The following is an 18,235-nucleotide window of genomic DNA, read 5'->3' as shown; positions in this document are numbered from 1 at the left end:
TTATCTCTTCCTCCCCGTGAAATTGATGTGCAAGGCGCTAAACGTGAGCCCCACTGCTGATGCAGATCCATACTTTTGCTGTCATTGAAGGTCCTAAATCATGTTAGAGAATTTCAGTATGTGAGACTGTTTTTCTATTCTAGTTGTCTCTTATTTCAAACAATTCTCAGCAAAGAATACAGAATAACTGGGTGGATCTCTGGCTTAAACTAACATTCATCAATTTCCATTCCTGAACCCATACATTTGTCTCTTGTTTGCCTCTGTCTCTCTTTTAATACTCTCCATTCCGACTTCCATCTCTCACTCGAGGAAGCCCCTATCAGACAGAACGCCACCTAACCGGCGAGCTCTGAAACCCATTATTTCCCGACGGCTGGCGTCGCACCGCGGCGGCTTTTCGCCGAGCCGGGCAAAGCGGAGCTTTGGCTGCTGCACGTTGTGATTAGCTCAAAGTCCCTCCGTCACGTGCGCGCCAGGAAATCGCATTGGATGCCGCTGTATTCTTGTGTGAGGGGAAGCGGTCGACTTTTAGAGTCCCACGGGTTTGAACAGGCTGTAATGTGCCAGAGAAAGGTAGTGATAAGAAAAAGAAAAATGTGTGATCAATCAGGAGGCGAAAAGGAAAGGCCAAGTTGAGTGGAGGCCCCGCGTTTGAAATCAAACAAGGCACAGTTGCTCCATTTAAACCAGCCTCTGATCCGATCGCCCTGCGGACGCTCCTTGTTGACTTGAAAGCGAAAACTTGGCAATTCAAAATAAAGCAGGATAGCGTGAACACACCCTCGGGTAGTCCCAGCTGGAAAGGACCCACCGGCTCATTCTACAAACATGCTGCGTGGCGGGACGTTGGTTTTTATTCAAGTTAAAGGTCTTGCAACATTGATACAGCTCGAACGACTCTTTGTGATATGATACCTTTGGCATCACATTCTATTCCTGAATATCGCCAGCCACTCCCTCCGATCCCGATTAATGCCGTTGGTGCGGCGAGGACTGAGCGCGACATGCCTGCGTTGCATTCGAGCGCTCTAATCCCCGCAGGATGCCAGCGGAGTCCCTTAAATTCTTAGCTGGCCCCCAACGCGGAGCCAGCTACCACTTAGTCACGGCTACTTAAAGACAGCTCTGATGGACTTGTGTGCAGCCGGGCTGAGCTCGCTAACCCGGACGCCATGACTGCAAGGTCAGGGATAATATGCCCCAGACGCCCTCAGTCTATTAAGGAGCTGACACAATGGACTCTTACTATTCAAAAGTATGCATTAAATACATTTGTGCAGAAGGCGTGCCACAGAGGTACTAGCCTGCGTGTAGGTCGGCTTTATTATGTGCTGATGTGAGGGTGTGGGCGGGGCTCCTCCGGGGAATCCATGCCCCGGGTTGCGCACCACTACCCATCCATCCACGTGGCAAACCGATCAATGCTTAGAGAGCGTGCGGGGGGAACAGTGGGGATTCCCATTGAGCAGATTATGCGTCGGCGACCGATTCCCACATTTGTCACATACAGACTGCACCCACGCTTTGATCAAGTCAAGAGATCAGACCAAGTGAAAAGCTGCATACATAAGTGACTAATATAATCTCTGCAGGCCTGCAGGTAAGAGAGAAATAACACGGTTTGATTGATGGCCAGGGCTACGAAGTCGTAAAGAGGACATAAAAGAGGCCGTCGATTTAATATTTATTGCGTTTACAAATGCAGTTGAGTTCAGCTACGACTCCATGACACACGAGCATATCTACTGAAGACGACCTCGCATCATGTAACATTCATCTTTCTGTCAGAGAGAAACCCTTCCCCATGCTTCAAACCCACGACTTCAGGCATAATCAACAGATCCCGGAGAGCTCCGTGGGCTGAATGGTGAGCAAAGAGGGTTAGCGCCCTGCCTCCGTGGGAGCCTCTGCATCTGGGATGTAAGTGGGCCACATTAAGTCAGCCTTGGCGGCGGCAGCGGATGAGCTTCGCGCTTATGAACACACGCCTCTGCTCAAAGTAAGAGAGTGCGAGGGGGGAACACTGCGCACAGGAAGGAGACTCCTCAAACACCCCTGTTTGCCTCCTCCTCCTTTTCTTCCCAGTGTCATAGCAACGGGGTGTCTGCAGATGTGTAAGAGCTGTGATGTGCGTGTCTGAACTGTGTGTAGAACTGCAGTGGCATTTTGGTGCATATGTGACAACGACCAGTGTTAGCGGTTTTCCTTCTCTTTTTTTTGACACCCTTCAATCCTCCTCTTTCTATCTGTTTTGGTCTCTTTCTTCACTTTTTTTGCATCACTTTCTGTGCACTCTCTCTCTCTCTCTCTCTCATTCCTCTCTCCCCCTCGCACGTCATTTCTCCGAAATGCTGCAGTTTTTCCTGCCTTCTCTCTCCGCGGCGGAGGTGGCGTTGCCCTCCCTGTAGCTGCAGAGCGGGGGGAAAAAAAGAGCTGTATTGCGGTTGCTAGGATACAGACGAACAAGGGGCATCTCTGGAGATTTCCTCGGTCGTGAATCACCACATTGTATGGCCTTTAACTTTAAGTAGCTTTTGACAGAACACCTGTACTACATGCTGTACCGATTCACGTGGCATTCCCCACCGGCCTCTGATACGGACGTAGATGAGCGGCGGGGACAGGCCAGCGACGGCGCGGAAGCTTCTGTCGTCGTGGCGCACGGGGGGTAGAGCGGGTGCACTGGGAACCGCAAAGTTGGTGATTCAAGTCCCGGCTGCCCCGTGTCTCAAGTCGAAGTGTCCCTGAGCAAGACACCTAACCCCTAATTGCTCCCCGGGCAAAAATGTTAAAAGCCATGGGTTTAAAGTGTAATGCAAGTCTCCTTGGATAAAAGCGTCAGCTAAATGACCTGTAATGTAATGTATTTCAGGAATCAGGAAACATTTATATATGTCAAACATACAAGGAATTTGACTTTGAGGTTGGTGCGTGACAGTAGACAGTGTAACAATAGACAACAAGACAGCAGTGCACAAGTAATGAATAAAATAAAATAAAATGCTAAATTGCGTCTCCACTGACGGCAGGGGGACAAGAGGAGAAAGGTGGTTGAACACAGTGTCGGAGGATTCATTAGTACAAGGAGGGAACGCCTCTGTTCCAGACAAGCAGGATTTATATGTGAGGGTGTGAGGCGTCCTCGTATCTTCTTCCCTAACTGCCTGAGGTGGTTGGTAAAATGGTGTTGATCTAGCGCGCCCTACTAATTTATTGAAGGTCAATTTGGTGTCAATTGACTGTAGATGGTCTAGATACAAATATTAACATTGGGCGTACATTTTGAATATTTGGTGTGAAGAAAAGTCAAACTGAGCAGAAGGTTTTGGCATCGTCAGAAAAAAGAGTTTAATCTGTTCGGACTTAAGGCGACATTAAAGAAGCCTTTCTTAAGCAATCTCCTTTTAAATACACGTGGTCCTCCTGGGTAACAGGAATTAGCTGTAAGCGAAGCCACCCCAGCTGCTCCCCAGGATGCACTTACTAACAAAGAGACAGACGGACCCGGCGCCGATCCAATATGGCCGACCCGGTGACACGGCTGAACCGGTGTTAGACACGTCGCACGCCGCCTCCGGGCCTGCTTCGCCCGCTTCCTCCTCACACCCCGTCAGGCCCACTCCAGAAGATGGAGCATAATGCAATACAGTACTGACTCAGTAAACACCCGCGTAACCACATAAACGCGCACCGCCGCGTCTCTTTGCCGCGCGCCAAATTGGTGGTCTGCGCCAAAAGCAGCAGGTGTGTCGCTTCTGTTGTTGCGGCGGTGCCGGGTGCCAATCTTTCACAGACATCGGATCAGGTGGAACTAAGTGTGTGACATCGTGGTGAGAGAGATGGAGAGGGAGGGGGGTGGGGGTGTAAGGAGTGCACCCCCTCGCTATGCCAAATCATTTGTTACATCTGCATACAGCGATTTTCTTTAGATATGAATTGGCGAGAGTTTGTGAGTGCGCGTGTTTCTGTTCTTCCAGTCGGCATGACTCACAACCAGACCTGGTCGTCCTCTGTGAGCTGCGTGGGGTAGAGAAATAAACAGAAATCAAACGGCGTGTCTTTGCCTCCCATGTTGTTTGGTGTGTGAGGGTGAGCGGGAATATCACGCGCATGATGCTGCAGAGAGTTCGCATCGCCGGAACAGTTTTCCGAGTGAATAAGGCGGTGAGCACTCTCTCTTATCTCGCCCCTCCCCGCCCCCCCCCTCCATGTCCCTCTGTGTGAAATATGAGCAGCGCAGCCCGATAAATCTGGGGTGGGGGGGAATAATGAGAGTCGGTCCCCTCAGTCCACCGGGCCACCAGCCAGGCTCGGGGCCAATGACATCATCCTAGCGGCTAGATTGATAAGTGTGGTGACTTTGTGCCATTGCTTCTGAGTCAGGCTCACACTCACTTTTGGTCGTGGTCTTTAAGGAAAGGATGTGGTCTTAGACGCCACCTCGCCCCGTTGCTTCATTTCAAATGACTAAAACAAAAAGAACTCCAGCAAGCCTGCAGAGAACCCCGTGCATGCAAACACGCACAACACACTTTGTCCTTCTCCTTCTCTCTGTGTGTTTCCCCCCTGGTCCTTTTTATGTGTCCTATATGCTTTTTCTCTACAAAACTACAATGTGTGAATGAATAAAAAGAGGAATAGTTGCTGACCTTGCTGATTACTTGATAACGACCACCAAGCCGTACACACAGAGAGCAGGACGTGAGTTGCAATAAAGCTTGACGATGACTTCATTTTCTTCGTACAGTTCATTAAAATTGTCGGTAAAAGCAAGCCTCTGTGATTCTTGTCTGGGGAGGTGGGATTTGTAGAGAGAGCCCTACGGGAAGGGATTTCAAAATGATGAGTCACTCATAAACAAACGGCGACGCTGCATATGATCGGCATCAATTCAGCCTCTTTTCAGTCAATGCAGGAGTTTGACTTTGTCTGATATTTACATTCCGTTGCCGTTTTGCATCACTGTTGTGACTAACGAGAGATACAGCGCGTGCTGACTCAATGCTTTCCAGCTGAAGGTGTGTGGCTGCAAAAACATTTCCCTGGGGAATTCATTCTAGTGCTTTTTGTTCCCATAATCCCACTGAGCCGCTTTATATTTCTTATAAAATGTTTCTTTTTGGCACAAACGTGTTTCCCTCTTTTTCTCTACATGCTGTTATTGCAATGATAATCTTCTCCGTGTGGTTAGTTGTAACAGAATTCTTGTAAAGATTTGACCTAATATTGTATGAATTTAATGATACCTGACACAGGTTTGGTATTTCATTTTAAATGCTGCACACGCTGCAGCTTTTAGTGGGGTAAGTGGAATCGTAATTGAGTCCAAAGATGACAAGACTGTCTTTGCATGATTGACACGTTTAAGATCTCCCTGATTATAAGTGAAAGGCGTTTAACCTGTTTAAACCTCCCAAGCACCTTCAATTACACCACTTGTCAAATATCTGTCAAAGTCTGACATCAGCTGACCTCGGATGCACCGCCGGGGACGGTCGTAAATAACTGACTCCCATCAAGTGGCCGTTTGCTCCTCTTTGCAAACAATGATTGTCACTTCTGATCTGGGGAAGAGTTGATGGGTGAGGGAGAGAGAGAGAGATGTGGGAGGATGGAGCGAGTAAAAAAAGGGGCGTGCACAGGGGAAGTGAGGGACGTGTCGTCGGTGTCTATGCCCCCCCCCCCCTCACCGTCTACGGGTCTGGGCGCTGCTGACAGATGCTCCAGCGAGGCAGGAGGCTGCTGGGGCGTGAAGGAGGCCATCAATATCCTCTCCGCACAAGTCCCTCTGTCTGCTTCTATGTCTGCGGCCCTCCATCCTTCTCCATCTGTCCCACCTTCCCTTTTTCACACATCCACTCCTCCCCTTTTTTTTCCCGCCCGTCCGCACTTCAGCTCAGTTCAAAAAGCTGCGAATCACTTGACTCGGACTTTGTCAGGTCCACTCCTCCACCCTAAAATATTCATCTGCCTCTCTATCTCGGCACCCGCTCGACTCCCTGGGGGGAAGGGGAGAAACCAGCCCTCGATCTGACCCGGGGCCAGATTGGGGTTGATGGAAAAAGAAACGGGTGTGTTTTACCTCATCCTTTTTCAAACCTGTCGCCTCAATCCTCCCCGGTGGCGTTTGGGTTCTTATCGCCGTTAAGTGTGGACCGACGTAGGAAACAAAACGTGGAAACACCCACAGTGAGAAACCTCGAACTCTACCAGAGTTCACAGTGAACATGCACATCATATGTCCGTAGAGGTGCACACGCCGTTTCTTATCCTTCCAGTACTTACGTTAACATCCAGGAAGCAGATACAAGTGATTTAACTGCTTAGCTGCTGCAGTTTTGAGCAATTCCACAAAAACTCAATCTGGAGATCTCGGTAGCTAAGACTGCCACAGGGAAAATAATATATTACTTTCTAAACCCACACACAGACTTGACTTAATTGAATTGTCAGTTGAGCTGTGTTTTTTTTGTATACCGTATGTATTTATTGGACGGATGTTAACCTTTAAAAACAAAGAAACATCCTCCTCAGCATCAGTAATAATGCTGACAAGCAGTGTTATGAATCTGTCGTTGCACTAAGATGTGCGTGGGTTTTTAGTTAACATCCGTGGCCTCATAGCCACACACACACACACACACACACAGACAAACACACAGTTCTGATCAGAGGGGGGATCCATCTTAACATCTGATGGGTTCTTACTCGCCGTAGAATTACAGTGCTTGTCTGTAACTGAAGGTCGGGCTTAGACCCGTGCGTCTAAACGCCCACCGTTCGGCCTGCGTGCAGCCGCGGCAGCCGGCTAGAAGCTGTTTCTTCTTTTAACAATTTATCCCGACGCACCTTGTTTTGGAGCTCCCAAAGCAGTGAAGCTGCTAATAGATTCCACACACAATATCTAAGATTGGAATGATTTCACGCCAGCTGTTTCCCTTCTAAGGAGAGAATACTATGAATATTAGAGAGCAATATTTGTGCTTTTCTGATTGTGCTGTTTTGCACCGAATAACAATTTTGATACTCTATGTAATGTAATGAACATCACACATCAGCATCACACAATCTACATCGTGCAATATTTAATGAATGACGTCACTGATTGTGATGTGACTTTACAGACCCCGAATCGGGTGCTCATTATAAATGTTGACGGTTTGACATCTAAAACGCCTTATGGGGAATGGCAATGTTAGCTTAGCATAACAACCGTAAACAGGGGAAACAGGGCTACATCCAAAACGAAGCAACCGTTATCAATCCCACAAAAGATGACTGTTGTTGTGTGATTGTTATTTGCACATACAATGCAGCAGCACCCCCCCCCCCCCTCGGCCCCCCGGTGAGTGCACGTTGACGACGCAGTGCAATTAGAGGCAGGCAGCGCTCTAATGCCGCTGCGATGATGAGTTCTCCTCCGAGAAGTGCCACATCATCTCCCGGGGGAGGCTGCATAGGGGGGAGAGGGGGAGGGAGGCGGGCGGTGGCATATTGCCGACGGTATTTGACTTGTGTCTCGCGTGCGTAGTCCACGAGTCGCTGGGAAAAACTCACCGACCTCCGTGAAGAAGTGAGGCCTCGCACCTGCGGCGAAACGCCTCCCTTTATATAACCCTGTTTTCACGGGCACTCTGCATTCTTGTGAAACGAAGCCAAGAGGAGGATCCGCGCCGGCAAATTAGCACCTGTATCCCACACGCGTCCTGCGAACCGGGGAGAGATGGAAGGAGCGAGGGCAAAACAACGAGATCAGCCAACGGGGAAGGTGTGAGCGAGCCGCTCTAATGTGGAAATGAAGGCTTTAATTATGGATGAATACATTATCGGATCAAGGCTCGGGATCCGCTCTCCGGCGCGCGTTGTGCTGGGAGATGATACCAGGGGACGCCACGGACCCCTGTGAATATCGCTGTTTGTTTACGCACAAGTGCGAGGTCAGAGTGTGCTTTCGCTCTATTTTTGAAGGCGGCTAATTGAAAACCAGCAGACTGGAGTTTACTACATTAAACCATCTTTTCTGTCCTTCCATTACATTTGTATCCGTAGGAGTATTATGGCGGTAATAGTATCTATTAACCATTAAGTAGTTGTCTTATAATTAATTTATGTAGAAATATAACTAATTGTGCTATACTCCATAAGGATTCAAATTGAATTCTTCTCTCGTATCCAGGGGCCTCATTTGCGTAAAACGCCTCGTACGCACAAAAGAAGGCGTACGCCGCTCTCTACGCAATAATTGGTATTTATGAAAAGCAAACTTGACGGAAAAATGTGCGGTCCTTCACGCAAGCTCGGACCCATGCGTACGCACAAAAACGGGTGAAATGAGAACCGTCGGCAAATGGAAGAAACACGCATACGTGTGTGAAAGTTTGTAAAACTAGACTGTTGTGTAAAAGAAATGCCAATACTGCCTCTCATAAATAACACAAACCCGTTTGATCGATCTGCAGCGTAAAACAAACAGAAATACAAATTAACACATTTTCAAAAAGAAAAGTGAAATACGTTCTGCAATAATATCGGCATGTTATGCAATTCATCCTCAAAGCACAGCTGTTGCTTGTCAGATGCAATCAAACGGACGGTAATAAAATGCCATGATGCCGTCACAATGCGTAATGACGCGAGATGGCTGATCTTGCTTCTAGAAGTGATTGTGATTTATTAAGGGAAAACTGCGTAGGACGTGCGTGCGCACAGTTTTATATTTCTGTGCGTACGCACGTCCTATGTTTCATCCGTACGCCACTTCTGGCGCAAATCCTACGCAAGGTTTTATAAATGACGCCCCAGGACCTTTACATAATAGGGATTGGCCCCCGGTACATTTATTTATTTAAATTTTTCTCAGGCCCCCGCCTCACACACAAGCGCTCGTGCACACCGGCATGCACAGGAACACACTACCACTCCAGACGATTGCAACTGTCTGGAGTGGCTCGCAGTGTAACTTTTGATCAGCACCACGGACAGCACCCAAAGTGCCACATGGTTCAACGCTGATTTACCACCCGGCACCCGGCGGTCAGATATTATCACTGGGCAACATTTCCCGACGCACGAGAGGTGACGATTGCATTTGAAATCGGCGCTTGGAGCTGAAACGCCCCCGTTTCGACTTTAATACAATCATAATTGCAGCCCCACCTGCGGATTGGTAGCAGCGGGCTGCTGGACAGCTCCGTGGGAGATGAAGCGCTCCAGCCACTGAGCCATCAGTGTCAAGAGTTTTCACAGAGTTGGGCTGAGGAGTTGTCTCTACGACTAGTCTCCTGTGGAGAAATGACCAGGGAGCTGATGGTTTCCCACCGGCTAGTTATGCTTTATGTTTATGTTTCTCGTATGTGTTTTCTGTTTAAACCAAAATAGGAAGATTAGTATTTTTTTCTGCAGTCGGATTTTCTGATTTTGTGTGCACAGCTGCCTTCTTTGTTTACGTGATACAACAGAGCTTCGTGGTAAACGAATCAGTGAGGACAGAGAGGGTCCAATGTCAACGCAGATGTTCACCTGATGCTGTAGGAAATGGTCGGGAGGACAATTTCATGTGCCCCGTGCAGGTCGATGATTACGCCACAGATCTTATCCTCAAAAACAGAAGCATAATACTTTTAGTTGACAGCTGAAGGCTTTACACCTTCCTGTGGAAAACAAAACAGTGCCCATACTGCAATAGCAGCCTAACCAAGATCAATACGGACTCCACACAAAGAAATTGAAGAGCACTTTCATTTTAACAAGCAGGGAAAACTAATGGAGCCAATTGCTTTGACTCTGTGAAATTACACTGTAGGGAGCGGGAAGTAAAAAAGACTAATTAAGCCAGTAAATTCTCTGCAAGGCTTTGGATTTTCCACCAGCGCCGTGCCGGCCACAGGGTTAGAGTGCGGTTTAACCCCACAGACCCACACAAGGACAGAGACCCAATCAGGGGAACCGGGCGGTGTCTTTTTGATTGACACCAAGTTAAACGAGATGAAAGAAGGCGGAGCTCAGGAGGAATTTTGAAAGTGGAGAAGAGGCGGGTTGTGTGACGAGATGGCGATCAAAAGTTCTCTGCCGTTCCTAAAAGAGCAAGGTCACCCGGGGAGGAGGGCTGGAGACACACTCGGGCCTTTCAAGAATTTATGGCCATGTATTGTTGCGTCTGTGTCCCCGTGAATGTACCGTATGGGGACGCGACCAACGAAAGGAGCTGTCGCAGCTGTCTAGCCCAAGGTTGCTGCACACTTAATTAAGCAGCTCATTAGCAGTGATTAGATGAAGGAGAGCCTTGCCATACCAAAAAACAACAACAACAACCTGACCTCTTTGGGCCACAACCACGTGAGACAAACATCTGTTTTGGCGCCGTCTGTGAAAACTAAGGCCTGAGGACACGGAGCTCTTTTTCCTCATCATTCCGGTCATTATGCCCAGTGTCAGTCTTTGAAACCAAACCCAATTTAATAATCTTATTTGATTAAAATAATCTGACTCTGTTGGCTCGTGGGGGAAAAAAACGGATGCGTCGTTACCGGTAATGCACGTCTATTGAATTACACGTTGAGGCCTGCAGGACAGTGTGCTGTTATGCTCGCATGGGAATAATGCATAAACACATGATGCGTGGGATCTGGTACGTATATGCTTGAATCAAGATATGCATTTTTAATGTGAATATAAAAATTGATGGATAGGGTGCAATAACAAATTCTTTTTGGGGGGGCTTTTGTCTTAATTCCTCACAGTTTGCGTGTCCACATTTTCGGCACCTGGCACCTACTGCACATGATGAATTGAAGCAATATCATTCCTTATTTTGTTTTTTTTCCATCTGACGACCGTCTCTGCATCTTTTTATGCAACCGCCTTTGGCTGATATCATCGTATTATGCACGTTGGCTGGGTTTCTATTATGTTGAATATGGATACCACTGTGCAAGGACACTAGGAGCATAAAAAAAGAACCATTGTTCTCTGTGTTATTTGTTCGGCTTTAATGTTTTTATTTTTTTTGAAAGCGGAGCCCTGAATAGCAGTTGTTAACATTATCATGTAAAGGGCAGTGACACTGACATTTGTTCCCATACACGCATGAGCAAACATAGACTTTTGCATATGTGTCGCCTCTATTAATCTCCTGCTGTCTCTCTTTGGTCCTTGTTTAGAATCACAGTGCACACTATGTGGTGAACCAGAAGGTGAGTGGGCATCGCCGTTCCCCGATAGCTCTCGTCGTCGTCGTCGTCGTCATCAGCCGGCTTCTGGTTCTGCTGCTCGGAGGGGAGGGGAGGGGAGGGGGGGGAGGTGGAGCGGGGGCGACGCCGTCCTGCAAACACACCGTTCTTCAGTCTCCATCGTCTCAACGGGCCGCGCTGGGATTTAGGAACCATATCAATCACTGTACATTTTGCATTATGTCATGCCGCTTTATGCAATGTAGAGAATTCTGAATGAAATCATTCCACAAATGTGACCCCAGCAGGCGGCCATCTTTCCGCACTTACTCTGACAGCATGAAGGCTGAAGGACGCAGCTTCACAGCGCTGGATGAGCACACTTGCCTGTGCTTCACATCCCACCGAACGTGTCAATTTGTGAAAACATCTCATTCCGCGAGTGTCCATGCACTACTGACACTACCGCCTCATTCCTCATAGCAAATCACTCCGATATGTCCCCATCCATTCCAATGCTGAGGGCAGAGTCTTTCTCTTTGCATGGATTGCATTTTGAGGGACGATCGTGCCTCTTCAGTCCCTCTCCTCAGCCGCCGCCGGTGATGATTGCTCGAGCGTTTCGTCTATTGTGTGCTGGTTCGGTTTCATACGGGCGTCCGCTGTCACTGACGATCCAGCAAAACAATTGCGACCAGAAAAATACCGTGAGATACAACAGGAGCTGACAGCTTGGGTTGCATGTTGCAGTGAGAGGGGTCTATCTAGATCTAACCCTTGTTCAGTGACAGATGATATCCCCCCCCCACCCTCCCCTGGACTTAACCTTGTCCAGAAATCAACCATGTGCCTCTAAGTCCAATACGCATTATTCCATGTCTAAAAAAAAATCAATGGTGCTTCCTCCGCTTTGCCTGATTGGATTAAGACGTAATCAAATCAAGCGCGATAACTGTGTGCCTGTGACCTTCCTGCGGAGACTGGCAGAGAGCGGAGAGGCCTGAGGGGAAGGGCCGCGAATGTGTCTGCGCTTGCTTGTGTGTTGAAACAGAGCTGCCTCCATGGTGTCGGTCCATGTTGTTGGTCCGGGCCACAAAGCGACAGGGAGAAGAAGAGTGGTGCTTCTAATACCTCCGGAGAGAGACCAACCCTGGATAGAAAGAGAGACACTGTGTCTGTAGAGCTCGGTATCGAACCCCCGGAGCCCTTTCATTTATTTAGGTCGGACATATTTAACAACCTCTCAGCGCTAAGACGACGTTAGTCACATCTCTAAGGCAGCTTTAAATGGCCACTTTGGGTCAGCAGAGGAGGGCATCACTATATTGACTTGATCAGCTCATACAGAAGATCTACTAAACAGAACCTATTTCACATCCAGCAGATATGGTGCAACGTGAGGATCATCCTCGGCTTTTGGTCCCCACCAATTCCCGTGGGAAATATCTGTGTTTCTTTAGGAGCTAAATACTCCCCTAGGTGTCTTCGGCAGGTAGCGTGCAGGGGATTTATCTAAGCTTTTTTTGTTTGCTCCTGCCGTGCCGAGAAATGAGGCTGAGGAGAGCCGAGTGCAGACTCCAGGGACGTTTCCATGAAACCGGAGAAAATGGCTGAAAGATGCTCAAATACTGCGTGGAGCTGAGGAGAACTGCAGAGCCGGAAGGTTATTCTGTGTCGGTGTGTTACAATGGCTTAATTGTCATTTTAGCCGGTGTTTAATTGTGGAGTAAACTTTTCAATGTATAAAATAGTACCATACAATAATGTTCATTAAATCTCAGGCATCATTTTGTCACCCGTGTTCAAAATCTGATTACATACTCAGCCCACACATCTGTGTTTGCATGGCTTGTCAGGGGGATTGTCGGAGAAGAACCGAGCGCATTTACAAGTCAAACTGAGGCCTTATTGCCTGCAGGTAATTGGTGTCCTGAGAGGGCGACAGAGAGGAGATGTGTGAAGGAGACGGATAGAGAGAGAGAGAGAGTCTGATGTGCAAACATGCACATTCGCACATCTGGTCCCTTTGTCTCTGCACAGAATGCTGAGCCGGGGGCAACGTGTCCTGCTGGGACCCTCGCCTCCACATCCCATAATGCATGCACACAAAATAACACGCAGCAAAACATTAACGATTGTGGGGCGCTATCTTAGCACGCAGCATGATATGAAATAGATATTTATGATTTGGGATTGTGTCAGGGGACTTGTTTAGTGAGTGAGTGTTAAAAAAGTGCAACTGTAGTTTAACGAATGTTTTGCCTTGAAGGTTTTTCTCAGTAATTTGTAGTCATGCAATGGATCATAAAACAGCAAATATAACTTTTATGGATACCGCATCTGGTTTTTTTTGGCCTCAGATCTCATCTACTTATTTATTTTTGACAAATACTACATTTTACAAGATTACATGTTTACAGCTATCTCCTGTCAAATTAAACAAAGATTCATTGCAACATCATCCGGGGGCGATTAACCGCCGATGTCCCGATCGCATATTTGACTGACTATCGGTGGATAACGATACTGCGTAAACTTTTATTTCACACTGTGATGGGAAACGTTGTAAACTGTGTAATTAATCATATCGGGGGGCTCTTGAAGAATATTGTTTTTTAGCTGACCTTCTTTCTGTGGTAACAACAATATTTCCGTAATGCATCCATGGCCGCCATGTTTGGGTGGTTTGGTAAAATGGGTCCTACATTTTTCCCCATGATACAAATGAAGACAAGAGAGAGACCCCAAAACGTGGAGGCTATGTGACATCAAAGAACAGGGAGAAAAATGGGAAGACATTACTGCATGACAGCGATTATAGAACAAGGACAGGTAGGACAAGGAGGGGACACTTTCGTTGACGGGACGTTCACCGAGCGGTCTGGACTCCTCTTGACTGGGACCCCACGTGTTCAGACCCCTGAGGTGAAATCAGACCGTGCCCTGTGAATACGTAACCGTTCATGCAAATTCCAAACGGGTCTGGTCGAGGTCCGACACTCGGCTTTGGTTTTCTTTGGTCTTCTTTTTGAGGCAAAACTAGAGCTGCGTCCTTCAGCTGACTCGTGGATAGATTTACTCACCAGCGGCAGACGTCAGAGGGAGCATTCCATCACTAACCAAACCGCCGCCGAGACCCTGAACGCCGCTGCGAGGGAAAAAAAGAAAACGGTCGAGGGTGATGATGATGATGGGTGGAGGAAGGTGAAGTTTGTGGGATGAGTGAAGGGGGACCTAGAAGGACAGTAAAGAAAGTGAAGGGTGAACAGAATAATTCCATTTATATGCCACTAATCTGTTTTTGGTGGGAAACATAACTGGCGCCTGCATTAGGTTCATCCGATTTATTCCCGTAAAGTGCCACAGGCCTCGTGCACAGTTGGTGCAAAAGAATGAATAATTGTCCTTGAAGTCTTTTTTAATTATTTTATTGGTAATGAACTGAGACCATGATCTTTCCCAAAGGGCTGACTGCTTGAACACTAACATAACACAGTTGAATCCTCCTTTACTTGGGATCAGCAGATACTGTGAAAAATGTGTAACATTGAACATCAACATTCTGCGGTCAGAAAAGTTTTTTTTCATTTTGGTGACAAAAAGCCTTTGTCGGCAGCATATCTTTTCCATGGAAACGTCAGGATCGAGGCGGGAGAACGGAGGGCGTCTCGGATACTGTGGCTAATATCATTACGGCCTAATGCGTATTTCTTCCGGTGCCCAGAAACATGGTCGCATAATAAATTGAGACATGGATTTTTTAGTTTTCAGAAAACCATTTACATCGTATGTTGGCCAGACAAATAGGATGCGTGCCAGACCGCTGGCCAAGGTCACTGTCCAATGCAGAGGAGGCGTGTTGGTCGCTGTGAGGGGAGTACTGATGCTTTTCATCATACAACACGGAGGCTCCGCAGCCATAATGAAGCCCTCTCTGCTTCTGTAGGTTCCATATGTGATGCTTTCTGGTCATTTACTGAATAAAATGTAAGATGCATAACATAATATTCACCTTAATTGAATTAATAGCATCAGTTGGATGTTACCAAGCTAAGAAGACTTAACTTGGAAGTTATTCGGCTGCAGAAATGTTGAATTGGGACAAATGTCTGACGTCTCTTTCACTGTGCACGTTAGTAACTGCGAGTTGAAACCGTCGATGCTTGACTTGGTGTATATATTCAGTGAACCTTGCACCCTGCATTCGACACGTCTCTCCGCTTAGGTCCCGGCCCGCGGCTCCACCAGCCTTCGGGCCAGCAGACCTGGCTCAGCTCCACACACCGTCCTGTGCACACACAAGTCAAGTGGCCGAGCAAGCCTGACGGCTAAAAGTGCAACAACGGGGCGCAGGTTCCACGCTGTGCTCCCGGGGGCTCAGTGTTTGAGAGTCTTGCAAAGCAGAAGCTTTATGTCCCCGACAAGCGCGTGAGAGAGAAAGTGAGAAAGAGTGAGGAGGGAATATAACATCTGAAGATTGGCTCCAGCTGCTCAGTGAAGTGGGATTAAGAAGCCGGGCTATTTAAACGACGGGTCTTGCAGTCATTTTTTTTTACGGCTTATCATCAAGTAACCAAAGTTGCTCTCTCAGCTTTCTCGAGGCCTCGTTCTCTTTGGACACACACACACACACAGAACCACAAAACCACCACTTAGTGCCACTCAACACACACTTTTCACACGCTTCAGTCCCCCGCTTTGATATTTCTATACTTAATATTACCCTTTAGAAGATCAAATGGCTCAGGGAGGCACTTTTAGTGAGGTATGCAACATATCAACTCTTATCGGGCCAACATAATGAACGAGGCAAAGGGGAGAAATGTTTGGCAGATAGCTGGCACTTCCCTCAGATATTACATGTCATCTAATCTATCTTCCATTTGAGTGCAGGCATGTGGAAATTGTAGGGATGAGTCTGCTCCGGGGATCGAACTGGAACAGCTCTCTCTTTCTTTTACTCTTTGCTCAGAGTCACTGGGAACGCCGAAATCGGCGGCAAGAGAAATGAAGAGGAAAAGATACTCTCACCGCAGCAGCCTTCGCAAAAGTTTGAATCAGAGAGCGTTTCTTTCTGACCTGAACTGCAAGATGTTCGACTTCGAACCATCTGGGGAAACTTGATTGGGTGAAACCATCTGTCAATCAAACTTCTGCCAAAGCAAGTCGGGAGAAGAACAAAAAGAGATTTTCCATCGAGAAAATCCTTCTGCGCTGTCGTTTAAATAGATTATACCCACAAGGAACCGCTATGGCCACCAGCTCCTCGCCGGATGCTGATTGGTTGGAAACCACTGCGGTCCGGACACAAACTGGATCATCCGTCCTGGCCAAAGAGCAGCCGAGAAGGTTTGAAGCAACTGAAGGGAGGGATGTCTTGGACGGTCCCGTTAATGACTCATTTTGAAAAACACAGCGAGAGCTTGTAGGTAAGAATGGAATGCCTTTTTTTTTTTCTTTTTTTTTTCTTCCAGCGAGATGAGTCACTCGCGAATACATTTGCAAATATTTGCATCGTTAACACCCGTGAGCTTCATGTTCTGAGGGCGGAATGTGGTCAATAAAAGCGATGCTTCTGAACTCATCGCTGCCTCTAACGTCGCTGTGCGGCTCATGTGGTTTTATTGGACTCCGGTGGTGATAACAAGATCAACTGACCGTTAGCAAACTGACTCATTACTAGGAAAACTCCCACAGGCAAATTTGCCCGGAGGGGGCCGAGGAGGGGGGGGTTCATTGCTTGCCTGGTGCGCAAATCATTCAGCTCCCATTTCATGATGGCAATTAAATGCCAAGCACTCCGGTCGATCATTTGGGGAATTATCAATAGTGGGACTAAATATTCACTTAGTATCAGTTGCCGGTATGAGAGTAGACAGTTGGATAAAATCACTTTCTTGCAAACTGCTACCATAACAAATGTTATTTTTGCGAGGAAAAGATCTAATTTATTCAGACAGAGCCACACGTGGTCCACAAGATGGACAGAACTTTTAGCAGAAACAAAAAGAAACAAATAGTTTAAGCTGATCAAGCAAACACAAGTTATATTTGTCATGCAACCAAATCAATATTGCTCTTGCGTTATCAATATATATACATGTATATTTTGTTCAGTTGCGCCTCAGTGGACGTCTTCAATAATGTCAATCGTAAAGCAATGATTGAGCTTGACAAGTTTTGACTTTTGATAAACGTGCTAAAGGTTTGATTGAGGAGAAAGATGAACTAGTTTGACCTCTTTGCGGAACGGACGTTTCTTTTTCCGAACGATATTTAAGACCTTTTCGGCAGCCTTAATATACGTGTTTTCTGTCATGCTTGTATTAAAAACCAGTAGTTCGAATTCTGACCATTTACTTGAATCAGTGCTAATAAGCGTGATGAAGGATTCACACTGAGCTTCTAAAGGCGCCGTTACTGTACGCTGACTGACCGCCTCTCCCTTTTCTGTTCTTTCACTTATTTCCCTCCCACACACAGTTTGTTAATGGCACGAATACATTAAGTGACTCAAAAAGGCCATTAGGAGCTCTTCTGACTGCTGTTATAAATACATCACCCAGTCAGCTTAATAGTACAACTTCTCTGCCTTTCACTTCCCTTAGTCCCCGTGTCCACTGCCGAGGTCTCCGTCCTCCTTTCAGAAGCTGCTTATTTAAATCCCCAAACCTGCTCTCTGGCCGCCTCTTTCTATCTTCCTCCTTCGCCGCCTCCCTCTCTCTCCCCCTCTCTCTCTCTCTGCTCCCCTCCCTCTTTCAAAACACACACACAGCTACACACAGGGGGCAAAGGTGGGGATTTCTCTGCAGTTTGCTCCTACCTGTCAGGGACGAACTCTTCAAATCCTTCAGCAGCGAGAACCAATTACTGTAATAGCAAATCTCCGACCGGACCACCAATGTCATCATTTCCCATTACGCTCCTTCTGTCTCTCTCTCTCTCTCTCTCGTCAGCCGTGGCCCAAGCGATCGAGTCAAATCAGATGAATCATCGCTCTCCAAGGTGATGGCCTGATTACACCGCGGACCCTCCGTCTTTAAGCCCCGCTCTGGTTCACGATC

General features: G+C 47.3%; 1 protein-coding gene across 3 annotated transcripts in view; it reads left to right on the top strand.

Moving 5' to 3' along the window:
• dlgap2a (discs, large (Drosophila) homolog-associated protein 2a) overlaps positions 1 to 18,235 on the top strand; it is a 77,114-nt gene that overhangs the window by 11,027 nt on the left and 47,852 nt on the right. For 2 of the 3 annotated variants that reach the window (XM_078089497.1, XM_078089495.1), the window contains exon 2: positions 11,163 to 11,195. The exons of the other annotated variant lie outside the window; for it this stretch is intronic. The gene's annotated coding sequence lies outside the window, so the exon portion shown is untranslated. The remainder of the gene's footprint in view (positions 1 to 11,162; positions 11,196 to 18,235) is intronic. 3 annotated transcript variants of the gene reach the window in all.

Source organism: Gasterosteus aculeatus, chromosome 15 (genome assembly GCF_964276395.1).
Source record: "Gasterosteus aculeatus chromosome 15, fGasAcu3.hap1.1, whole genome shotgun sequence".
Taxonomy (NCBI): Eukaryota; Metazoa; Chordata; class Actinopteri; order Perciformes; family Gasterosteidae; genus Gasterosteus; species Gasterosteus aculeatus.
This window is presented reverse-complemented; position numbering and strand designations above follow the sequence as displayed.